The following is an 11,966-nucleotide window of genomic DNA, read 5'->3' as shown; positions in this document are numbered from 1 at the left end:
CTTTCACCGCATTGATGATCCTCCAGGCGCAGTTGATGTTGGTCTCGGTGTGCGTCCTGGGAAACAGCCCATAGAGCACGGAGTCCCGCGTCACGGAGCTGCTCGGGACGAACATCGACAAATACCACTGCATCCCCCTCCAGACCTCCTGCGCATAGGCACACTCCAGAAGGAGGTGATCGACAGTCTCGTCCCCCCCGCAGCCACCTCGAGGGCAGCGTGCAGTGGTGCAGAGATTCCGGGCATGCATAAAGGATCTCACTGGCAGAGCCCCTCTCACCGCCAGCCAAGCAATGTCCTTGTGCTTGTTTGAAAGTTCTGGCGATGAGGCATTGTGCCAAACGACTTTGGCAGTCTGCGTGGGGAACCACACGACGGGATCCACCCTCTCCTTTTCCCGAAGGGTCTCGAGGATACTACGTGCTGACCAGTGCCTGACGGCCTTGTGGTCAAAGGTGTTTCCTTTCAAAAATTTCTCCACGAAGGACAGGTGGTACGGGACGGTCCAACTACTCGGAGCATTCCGTGGCAATGAGGCCAGGCCCATCCTTCGCAACACTGGGGACAGGTAGAACCTCAGAAGTATGGTAGATTGGGATGGTAGATTGGCTCCAAATCAATGTGTCGATACTACCCAAATGTCTCAAATACAAACCTCTCCTTAACACCCCGCCAGCCAAAACACATTGATTTGGAGCCAATCTACCATCCCCCGAGAAAAAGAATAGGAAATGACATCACCAATGCAGGAAATGACATCACCAACCCAAGGAAACCTAACCAGATAAATAGAAAGCGGGACATAACACCAGCGCTTCACTGGAGGTTCACTGATGATGTTACCTAGAATGGTGACGAAACGTCTGGGAACAAACCTTCAAGCTCAGCGAACCAGCTTACATCTGGAACAAAATAAAGACCCACTCTCTTGTGGACCGAGAGGAGGAGAGTGCTGTCTTGGAGGTGAAAGGAAGACATCGGGTTGGCTGTGCACCCGTGCAACCAGTGGATCTTAATGCTGGCTTCGGCCTAACGCTGGTTCAGGGGAGCAGCCAACCTGCAACGATGGCTGCGGCAAGTGCTCGTGCCCCAGGTCAGGGGGTCCGGAACACCACCCGTGTTTCTGTAAAGAAGGTGGATGAAGGTGCACCTGTGGACCGCACCTTCTTCATGAAGAGGGTCCTGTTGGACTGTTGCGGGTTCGCTGCTGCGGACATTTACTGCCTGCAGGATTTCCCCCGAGGAGGTTTTTATGATGTGACCTTCAGGAGTGCCAAGCTTTGTGAGCGCTTCCTGGAGGTTTTCAAGGAGAAAGGAGGTGAGGGCCCCCTCTCTGTATTGCCCGCTGTCCCGCTGTTTGTGATGCCAGCACAGAGGAGCCGTACGGTGACTGTGCATATGTACAACCCGCATGTGCCAGCAGTTGATGTCCTGACCTTCCTTGGAAGGTATGTGAAGGTGGAAGGGGGCCTAACTGACATCGTGGACCCCTTTGGCATCTGGACCAGTAAGATGCAGGTCAAGGTGACGCTGAGGATGGGCGCAGACGGGAATGTCGCACACCCACCGTCCAGCTTTGCGATCGGCGGGAGCAAGGGCTACCTGACCTATGCAGGGCAACCTAAAGTCTGCCATGCCTGTGGTAGGTCAGGTCACGTGGCAGCCGACTGCAAAGCCACCATCTGCAGGAACTGCAGGGAGGAGGGACACCTTGCAAAGGATTGCCCACAAGAAAAAAGCTGCAACCTTTGCGGGGAAGTGGGCCACCTCTACAGGGCATGCCTGCAGCGGGGGACCACCTACGCCCAGGTCGCTGGCAGGGGCAATGCGGGGCCAGCCCCCCCGGAGGAGAGGAAGACACCAGGGCCCAGCAAGGACCCCACTAATGTGCAGGAGGGCCAGGCCGTGCAGGAGGGTCCAGCACCGCAGGATGGGCCCAAGGCCAGCAAAGCACCCCTGCAGGCTCCGCTCCACCCCCGACAACCCGGAGTCGATGGAGGCGGCGACAGGCGACCCAGGGGAGTGGACAACAGTCCGGAAAGCGAGGAGGAAGGTGCGTCGACGGGCCCAGGAACCGCAACCATCAGGCGGGAAGAGGCTACAGGGGGGCTATAAGAGCTCCTCTGACGAGGGGGGTTCGGAGGGGGCCCACCCGAAGCAGAAGCTAAAGATCTCCAGGGAGAAGGAAAGCAGCACCACACTTCCAGGTGACGGGAGGCATCCTGAGGCTCCTTCCGACACCCAGTCAAGTGCCGCTGGGGCACTGGAGGGCCCCCTGGAACTTCCAGGCAGGAAGGAGGAAACAGCGCGTCCACAGCCTGACCCAGAGCCGGACTCTCCTGCCTCCGTACCCCCGACGAGGGGATGCCACCCGGAAGGCAGCACGGACGGTTTCCTGAGCCCGGAGAGCATCCAGCAGTTAGCCCGGGCAATGGGCATGAAGGGACAGCTGGAGGGGCTGGACCTTGGACTCGGGGAGGGTACTGCGGTCACTGCCCACAATGGGGGTACGAATTGCGAGCATTAATGTGCGCAGCGTCAAGTCCACCGCAAGATGTGTATCCACGTTGGCCTACCTGACCACCGTCAAGGCGGACCTCCTGTTTCTGCAGGAGTGCGGGATACCGCACCTCGGCAGGTACGGGAAATGGTCCGGCGCCTGGACCTGTGGGCCTTCGATCTGATCGGGGGGGTAACGACTGTCGCTCCTCGGGCCTGGCTATTCTGCTGCGGGGGCGTGACTTCACCATCTCTCAAGTTCAGGAGGTGGTTGGGGGGCGCCTCCTAGTGGATGACGTCACCTACCGGAACGTTCACCTGAGGCTGATCAACGTGTACGCCCCAGCGGTACGGAGTGAGCGGTTTGCCGTCCTGCAGCGGCTTCCACCCCTGCTGGCTACGTCCAGGCCGGTCATCCTAGGGGGAGACTTCAACTGCATCATCGATGCAGATGGAAGATCCGGGGTGGGGGCAGTCATCTGGACGTCACGTCTAGATTCCTGATGGGCACGGTGTAGGACACCAAGCTGCTCGACGTCTTCAGCATCCCTGCAGACGGAGCGCAGCGGAGGTACACCTGGTCGCAGCCAGACAGGTCTATCCGCTCAAGGATAGACTTCCTGTTTGTGTCACGGGTGTTCTCGGTCAGGTCCACCTGCGTCGAGCCGGTGTTCTTCTCTGACCACTGCCTCCTGCTGGCCGACTGTCACTTACAGGACGACCAGCCGGCCGGCAAGGGGATGTGGAAGCTCAACACGACTCTGTTGACCCCAGAGAACGTCGAGGAGCTTAATATGGAGTACGCCGGTTGGAGAACCGTGAAACCCCTCTTTGAGTCTCCGGGTGACTGGTGGGAGACGGTGAAGGAGAACATCAAGAGGTTCTTTGTCCTCAAGTGTGTTCGGAAGGCGAGAGAGAGGCGGGGAAAGCTGTCGCGACTCCAGAAAAGGGTGCAGAACCTGGTCCTTCTGCAGTTGATGGGGGTCGATGTCACGGAGGACCTCTGCGAGGTGAGGGGCCAGCAAGCCTCACTCTTCGCCGCGGAGGCCTCCCGGATAATCTTCCGGTCCAGGGTCCGCTCCGTGGAGCAGGACGAGACGTGCTCGCGTTTCTTCTTTTCAGAAGGTGCACAAAGAGAGCTCTGTGCTTAGCCGGCTGAAGGAGGACAACGGCTCGGTGACGTCGTCTCGGCCCGACATTTTGAGGATCAGCAGATCCTTCTATGCCGGACTGTACGACACGAAGCCCACGGACAGCACGGCCTCCGAGTCGTTCCTGTCGTCTATCACGGAGGTCTTAGACGACGGCACGAGGGAGTGGCTGGACCGGCCGATATCCCTGGATGAGCTGACCACAGCCCTCAAGTCCTTGGAGAGGAATAGGGCTCCTGGGAGCGACGGCTTACCGGTCGAGCTGTATTCCGCTCTGTGGGGACCTGGTCGGCCAGGACCTGCTGGAACTGTACGATAGTGCACTTCGGGCAGGGGAAATGTGCAAGTCCACGAGGAAGGGCATCATCACCGTCATTTATAAGAGGAAGGGGGGGAGGGAAGAAATTAAGAATTGGCGTCCCATTTCACTATTGAACGTGGACTACAAAATCCTGGCCAAGGTCATAGCCAACCGGGTCAGGTCTGTCCTGGAGTCGGTGATTCACCCTGACCAAACCTGTGCTGTGCCGGGCAGGAAGATCGCTGAGAGCCTCGCGCTCATCAGGGATACGATCGCCTACGTATAGGACATGCGGGTGGACACCTGCCTCGTCAGCCTGGACCAGGAGAAGGCCTTCGACAGGGTCTCTCATGCTTAACATGAGGGACGTCCTCTCCAAATTGGGGTTCGGGGAGGGCATCCGCAATTGGATCCAGCTGCTCTACACCAACATTGTTAGTGCAGTCTCGATCAACAGGTGGGAATCGGACAGTTTTCCCGTCAGAGCTGGAGTCAGGCAGGGCTGCCCGCTCTCTCCTGCCTTGTTCGTGTGCTGTGTGGAGCCCTTCGCCGCCTCCATCAGGAAGGACGTGAGCCTGAAGGGCGTGACTATCCCAGGCAAGGGAGGCCTTCAGGTCAAGACCTCCCTGTACATGGACGATGTCACCGTCTTCTGCACCGATCGTCGGCCGGTGTGTAGACTATTGGACATCTGCGGCCAGTTTGAACTGGCCTCGGGTGCCAAAGTCAATAGGGGTAAGAGCGAGGTCAGGTTCTTCGGGAACTGGGACGACCGCTCCTTCATCCCCTTCACCATCAGGACAGACTACCTGAAGGTGCTGGGTGTTTGGTTTTAGTGGAGCTGGGGCGTGCACTAAGACTTGGGAGGAGCATATCACCAAATTGAAGCAGATGCTGGGCAGGTGGACGCTCTGGTCCCTCTCCATCGCGGGTAAGAACCTGGTTGTCAGGTGCGAGGGGCTTTCGGTACTGTTGTATTTGGCGCAGGCCTGGCCTATTCCCTGGACCTGCGCCGCTGCAGTCACCCGGGCCATCTTCCACTTCATTTGGGGGTCGAGGATGGACCGGGTCTGCAGGGACACTATGTACAAAGACCTGGGAAACGGGGGAAAGGGCGTACCAAACGCCACCCTCGCCCTGACGGCTACCTTTGTGTGCAGCTGCATCAAGCTGTGCGTAGATCCTCAGTATGCAAACACCAAGTGTCACTACTTACTGAGGTTCTACCTGTCCCCGGTGTTGCAAAGGATGGGCCTGGCCTCGTTACCACGGAACGCTCCGAGTAGTTGGACCGTTCCGTACCACCTGTCCTTCGTGGAGAAATTTTTGAAAGGAAACACCTTTGACCACAAGGCCGTCAGGCAGTGGTCAGCACGTAGTATCCTCGAGACCCTTCGGGAAAAGGAGAGGGTGGATCCCATCGTGTGGTTCCCCATGCAGACTGCCAAAGTCGTTTGGCACAATGCCTCATCGCCAGAACTTTCAAACAAGCACAAGGACATTGCTTGGCTGGCGGTGAGAGGGGCTCTGCCAGTGAGATCCTTTATGCATGCCCGGAATCTCTGCGCCACCGCACGCTGCCCTCGAGGTGGCTGCGGGGGGGACGAGACTGTCGATCACCTCCTTCTGGAGTGTGCCTATGCGCAGGAGGTCTGGAGGGGGATGCAGTGGTATTTGTCGAGGTTCGTCCCGAGCAGCTCCGTGACGCGGGTCTCCGTGCTCTACGGGCTGTTTCCCGAGACGCACACTGAGACCAACATCAACTGTGCCTGGAGGACCATCAATGCGGTGAAAGACGCTCTTTGGTCTGCCCGCAACTTGCTGGTCTGCCAGCTGAAAGAACTGACCCCGACCGAGTGTTGCAGACTGGCGCACTCCAAGGTACAGGACTATGTGCTGAGGGACGCGCTAAAGCTTGGGGCAGCCGCCGCCAAGGCTCAGTGGGGAAAGACCACGGTATGAAACCCCTCGTCTAGAATAGGAAAAAGGGCCCTATCTGGTAACTGGGCCCAGCTGGTGCCTTCCCCAACTGGGACTGTGCGGGGTGACGACTGCCGGGGTATTTTCTTTGTTTTGTTTATTTTTCTTCTTTGTTTGTTTTTTTTCCTTTAGTTGGTGTACGTACCCCTGGGTAACCCGGAGCGGCTTGCATGACTGGGTAGGTGTATAAATGTTTTATTTTTTTGTACATCTTATGAATAAAGTATATTTTTTCAAATTAAAAAAAAAAGTGATGAAACGTCTGAAAATGAACCTTCCAGCTCAGCGAGCAAACTCTCATCCATCACATGGGATCTCAATGGAATGTGACGGGTTGGTTCATTTACTGGTTACGTGGGAACTGAACGCAGCTGATTACACTCCTCCAGCTGCCAGAATCAAAATAAATGGAAGGTTCCTGTGGTATGTTAGTACCATCCCTACCTCTGAGCCTGGAGAACCAGATTTGAGTCCCACCTGCTCCACAGGGGGTTTCATACCATTGCTGCAACAGGTTAATTAGAAAATACAGAGAGCTGTGTTCAGTAGGCGGGCACTTGTGCTGCAATGGTACTGTCCCTACATCTCGGCTAGGAGGCTCATGTTCAAGGGTTTTGGCTGACTTCCCTCTTCCTTGGATGCTGTCTGACCTGCTATGCTTTTCCAGCTCCACATTTATTGCCTCATGTTCAAACCTCTTCTGATCCTAAGTTGCATCATAACATCTAGGGTGGCTCGGTGGTTAGTACTATTGCTCACAGACCTGGGTTTAATTCCAGCCTCGGGCAACTGTCTGTGTGGAGTTTGCACATTCTCCCCGTGTCTGCGTGGGTTTCCTCCGGGTGCTCCGGTTTCTTCCCACAGTCCAAAGATGTGCAGGTTAGGGTGGATTGGCCATGCTAAATTGCCCATAGTGTTCAGGGATGTGTAGATGAGGTGGGTTATGATGGATGGGTCTGGGTGGGATGCTGTCAGGGTTGGTGTGGACTTGTTGGGCCGAAGGGCCTGTTTCCACACTGTAGGGGTTCTGTGATCTCTAGACAGGCTGATTAGTAAATGAGGGGTTAAAAGAAATCAAGATTAATGGGGTCTTCAGTGGGCCAGAAAATGTTAGCTTTACCTGCACCCATCCCCAAAACTTTTCCTGCTCCCAACTGAAGTGTCTAATGCCGTTTTGGCAGTCTGTGGTAGCAAAATTCACAAACCCATCACCCCAGATCCCCTTCTTGATCTCCCTAAATACTTCATAATCCCCGTCACATCGGACCCTTCCCCAGTCTCTGCAGGTCCATCCACGTACAGCAAGCTTTGTTTTAACTGGCACCTTATCAAACAGCACTCTTGATCAACCGGAAAAATTATCTACCTAAAATACTGTGATACCTGAGTATTTATTCTCAAAATAAAGTGCAACAGTGATGTGCATATCGCCTGCATTATGGTCCAATGACTTACCACGTATTTTTACATTGATTTTAGGAGGTGTGTTGATGTTTTAACGTAGACATTTTGAGGGAAATTGATGTCTTCAAGCTTCACTTGGTCAGGGTTTACTGTGTACACATACCTAGAACAAAGAACAATACAGCACAGGAACAGGCCCTTCGGCCCTCCAAGCCTGTGCTGACACATTCTGTCCTTCAAACTGTCTTCTCTTACAGTTTCCATATCCCTCTATTCCCGTCCTGTTCATGTATTCATCCAGGTGCCTCTTCAATGCTGCTATCGCAGCACCTCCTCCGGCAGCACGTTCCAGGCACTCCCCACCCTTTGTGTGAAAAACGTGCCTCACACATCTCTTTTAAACTACCCCCCACCCCAACCCCGACCTTCACACCTTGAACCTGTCTCCCTCGTAATGATCCCTCCACCCTGGGAAAAAGCCTTTCCACTCTATCCACACCATTCACAATCTGATAAACTTCTCTCAGGTCTCCCCTCAGCCTCCTGTGTTCCAGTGAAAACAAACTCAGTCTATCCACCCTTTCTTCATCGCTAAAATCCCCCAGACCAGGCAACACCTTGGTAAACCTTATCTGTACCCTCTCCAAAGCATCCACATCTTTCTGGTAGTGTGGTGACCAGAATTGTACATAATATTCAAGACATGGAGGTGCTGGTGATGGACAAAATCAGAACTCAAATGACACCAGGTTATAATCCAACAGGTTTATCTGAAATCACAAGCTTTCAAAGCATAGCCCCTTCATCAGGTGCAGTGAGAGAGCACACAGAACACAGAATATTTTGGGCAGAAAGATCAAGGGCAGAGAGATCAAAAGGTCATACAAATGGTGTGTGTGGAGCGTTAAATAACATATCTCTGCAATAACAAGGTGTGGAGCTGGATGAACACAGCAGGCCAAGCAGGAAAGCTGACGTTTCGGGCCTTGACCCTTCTTCAGAAATGGGGGAGGGGAAGGGGGTTCTGAAATAAATAGGGAGAGAGGGGGAGGCAGATAGAAGATGGGAAGAGGAGACGAGAGGTGGAGAAGAGACAGACAGGTCAAAGGGGCAGGGATGAAGCCAGTAGAGGCAAGTGTAGGTGGGGAGGTAGGGAGGAGACAGGTCAGTCTAGGGAGGATGGACAGGTCAAGGGGGCGGGGTGAGGTTGGTAGTTAGGAAATGGGTGTGCGGCTTGAGGTGGGAGGAGGGGATAGGTTAGGAAGGATGGACAGGTTAGGGAGGCAGGGAACAAACTGGGCTGGTTTTGGGATGCAGTGGGGGAGGGGGAGATTTTGAAGCTTGTGAAGTCCACATTGATACCATTGGGCTGCAGGGTTCCCAACAGGAATATGAGTTGCTGTTCCTGCCACCTTCGGGTGGCATCGCTGTGGCAGGTAATCTCTGCAGGTGATCAGAAGTGTCAGATCATGTGAATAAAGTGTCAACAGCTGAATAACAAGCGAAGGGTTGACCTATAATCCAATTAAATAGCACTGATGTATATGATTACAAAAACTCAAAAAAAAGGCAGTGCCAGAAACAACCCAAACAGCTGGAATAAAATAGATAACACAGCGTGGAGCTGGAGCTGCAGGCCAGGCAGCATCAGAGGAGCGGGAAGGCTAACATTTCAGGTCGGGACCCTTCTTCGGAAATGGGCCTGCTGTGTTCCTCCAGCCCCACACTGTTATCTCTGACTCCAGCATCGGCAGTTCTTACTGTGTCTGAGCTGGAATAAAATGCTAGATATAAGTGTCAGACGGTGAGGATCTAACCAAAGTCATAAGTAATCCAAACCTACACAAACTACTTAAGGTGGAGAGATCGTAACAAGTTATCAAGCTGATGGTGTTAAAACAGGACAGTCAGGAAGATTTTACAGATACAGAGCAGTGGAGTGGGGTTACACGGAATGCGACGTGAGCCCAAGATCACAGTTGAGGGCTGTCTTCATGGGTGTGGAACGTGGCTATCAGTCTCTGCTCTGCTCAGCGATTCTGTGTATCTTGAAGGCCGTCTTGGGGGGACGCTTACCCGAAGATCGGAAGCTGAATGTCCTTGACCCTGAAGTGCTCCCCCGCTGGGAGCGAACATCCCCGCCTGACGATGGCTGTATGGTGTCCATTCATCAGCTGTCATCGCATCTGCATGGTTTTGCCAATATACCGTGTCTCAGGGCATCCTTGCCTGCAGCCTATGGGATAGACAACATTAACCAAGTCACATCTGCTGTGTACCTGGTGGGTGGTGTTCCCATGTATGATGGTAGTGTCCATGTCGATGATCTGACATGTCTCACAGAGGTACCATGACAGGGTTGTGTGGTGTTGTTGGTGTTGTACAGAAGGCTGCTGGGTAGGTTGCTGCCAACAATGGTCTGTTTAAGGTTTGGCGGTTGTTTGAAGGTGAGAAGTGGAGGCGTGGGCAAGATCTTGGTGAGACGTTCATCGTCATTGATAATGTGTTAAAGGCTGTGAGGATCTCTGGGGAAGTACTGGACAATGAAGGGTACCCTGTCGGATATATCCCGTGTCTGTGCCCTGAGGAGCTTATTACGGTTTTTCATTGTGGCACGTCAGAACTGGTGATCAATGAGTTGAGCATCGTACCCTGTTCCTATGAGGGAATCCTTCAACATCTTTAGGGGTCCATCATGTTCCTCCTCATGTGAACAGAGCAGGGCTTGTGCATAGGGGATGACTTCTTTAACACCTTTAGGGTGGAAGCTAGAAAAATGCAGCATTGCGAGGTTATCCATGGGCTTGCTGTAGAGTGAGGTGATGGAGATGTGTGTGTCCAGAACAGAGGCTGATGCTGAAGTGAAGTCTATGGTGAGTCTGATGGTGGAATGAAACTTGTCGATATCACTGTGTAGTTGTTTCAGTGATTCCTCTCCATGAGTCTAAAGGAAGAAAATGTCAATGTATCTGGTGTAGAGCTTTGGTTGGATGTTCTGTGCAGCAAAGAAGTCTTGTTCAAATCTGTGCATTAAGATATTGGTATATTGAGGAGAAAATCTGATCCCCACGGCTGAACTGGATGAAGAATTGGTTGTCGAAGGTGAAGACATTGTGGTCGAGGATGAAGTGGATGAGCTTTAGGATGGTGTCCGGAGGTTAGCAGTTGGTGGTACTGAGTGCTGAGGCTGTTGAAGCGATGCTGTCCTTGTGGGAGATGCTGGCGTAGAGTGCTGAAACATCCATTGTGATGAGGAATGTTCCTGGTTCAACTGGTCCATGGGTGCTGAGCTTTTTTTAAAAAGACATCTGTAGTGTCGTGACAGAAGCTGAGGGTGCCTTGTTCAACGGGTTTTCAAGATTCCCTCAACATAGCCAGAGAGCTCCTCACACATGGTCCCATTGCCTGATACGATGGGACGTCCAGGTGTGTTGCCTCTGTGTATCTTTGCAAGGCAGTAGAAGTTTCCTATGCAAGAAGGACACAGGATGAGAGGGCATAGGGTACTCCGAAGGTTTGGGTCAAAGGTCTTGATCAGTCTGTTCATTTGATGGGTGTGTTCTTTGGTCGGATTGGCAGGTAGTCGTCTGTAGTGTTCCTGGTTGTTCACTTGTCCCGTATGCTTCTTTGCAGTAGTCCGTTCTATTCTGTATGACAATGCCTTCTCCTTTCCCAGATAACAAAGTGTAGAGCTGGATGAACACAGCAGGCCAAGCAGCATCTCGGGAGCACAAAAGCTGACGTTTCAGGCCTAGACCCTTCATCAGAAAAAGGGGGAGAGGGTTCAGAAATAAATAGGGAGAGAGGGGGAGGTGGGTCAAAGATGGATAGAGCAGAAGATAGGTGGAGAGGAGACAGACAAGTTAAAGAGGTGGGGATGGACAGGAGAATTGCAGTGGGACAGAGATCCCCTGTGGTTTGTCCAGAGGGAGGAGGGTAACTTCTTCAGGTTAGGCATCCCTGGAAGATACTTCGCAGTGAGGTTAAAATTGTATCAGAGATAATGGGAACTGCAGATGCTGGAGAATCCGATAACAAAGTGTGGAGCTGGATGGACACAGCAGGCCAAGCAGCATCTCAGGAGCACAAAAGCTGATGTTTCAGGCCTAGACCCTTCATCAGAAATGGGGGAGGGTGAAGAGGGAAGAGGGTTCTGCTAGTTTTATAACAATTTTGTGATTGATCTTTCGAATATGGATGGCATTACATTATGCTTTGACATTCTATAGTATCTTGAGAGTGCGGCTGATGAATCTGGCATTAACTGATGGCTTGAGTGCACACGTTGAGCCTGGGGCAACGGCCTTCCGAAGGGGTCCAATTCAACTCTTTTGTCTTTGGTTGCAGCACCATGGATCTCTGTTGACTGTTCTAGTTGATTCATTATCTCATTGGACTCACTGCTGATATCCTGGGGGTTTGTGGAAGAATTCCTGTGTGTGTGGGTGTGTGTGTGTGTGTGTGTGTGCTGTCAGACCAAGGGCTTCATTTTAGTAGTGGGGCAGAAATTGAGACTGTGGCTGAGAACTTTGCCCCGTTGAAGGGTGTGGTCACATAATTTGACAATGGATTTCCCCGTGTTGGTACCACGGGAGACATGGTTATTGATGAAGGGTCTAGGCCCGAAACGT

Source organism: Stegostoma tigrinum, chromosome 26 (assembly GCF_030684315.1).
Source record: "Stegostoma tigrinum isolate sSteTig4 chromosome 26, sSteTig4.hap1, whole genome shotgun sequence".
NCBI classification, from domain to species: Eukaryota; Metazoa; Chordata; class Chondrichthyes; order Orectolobiformes; family Stegostomatidae; genus Stegostoma; species Stegostoma tigrinum.
Note: the sequence above shows the minus strand (reverse complement) of the source record.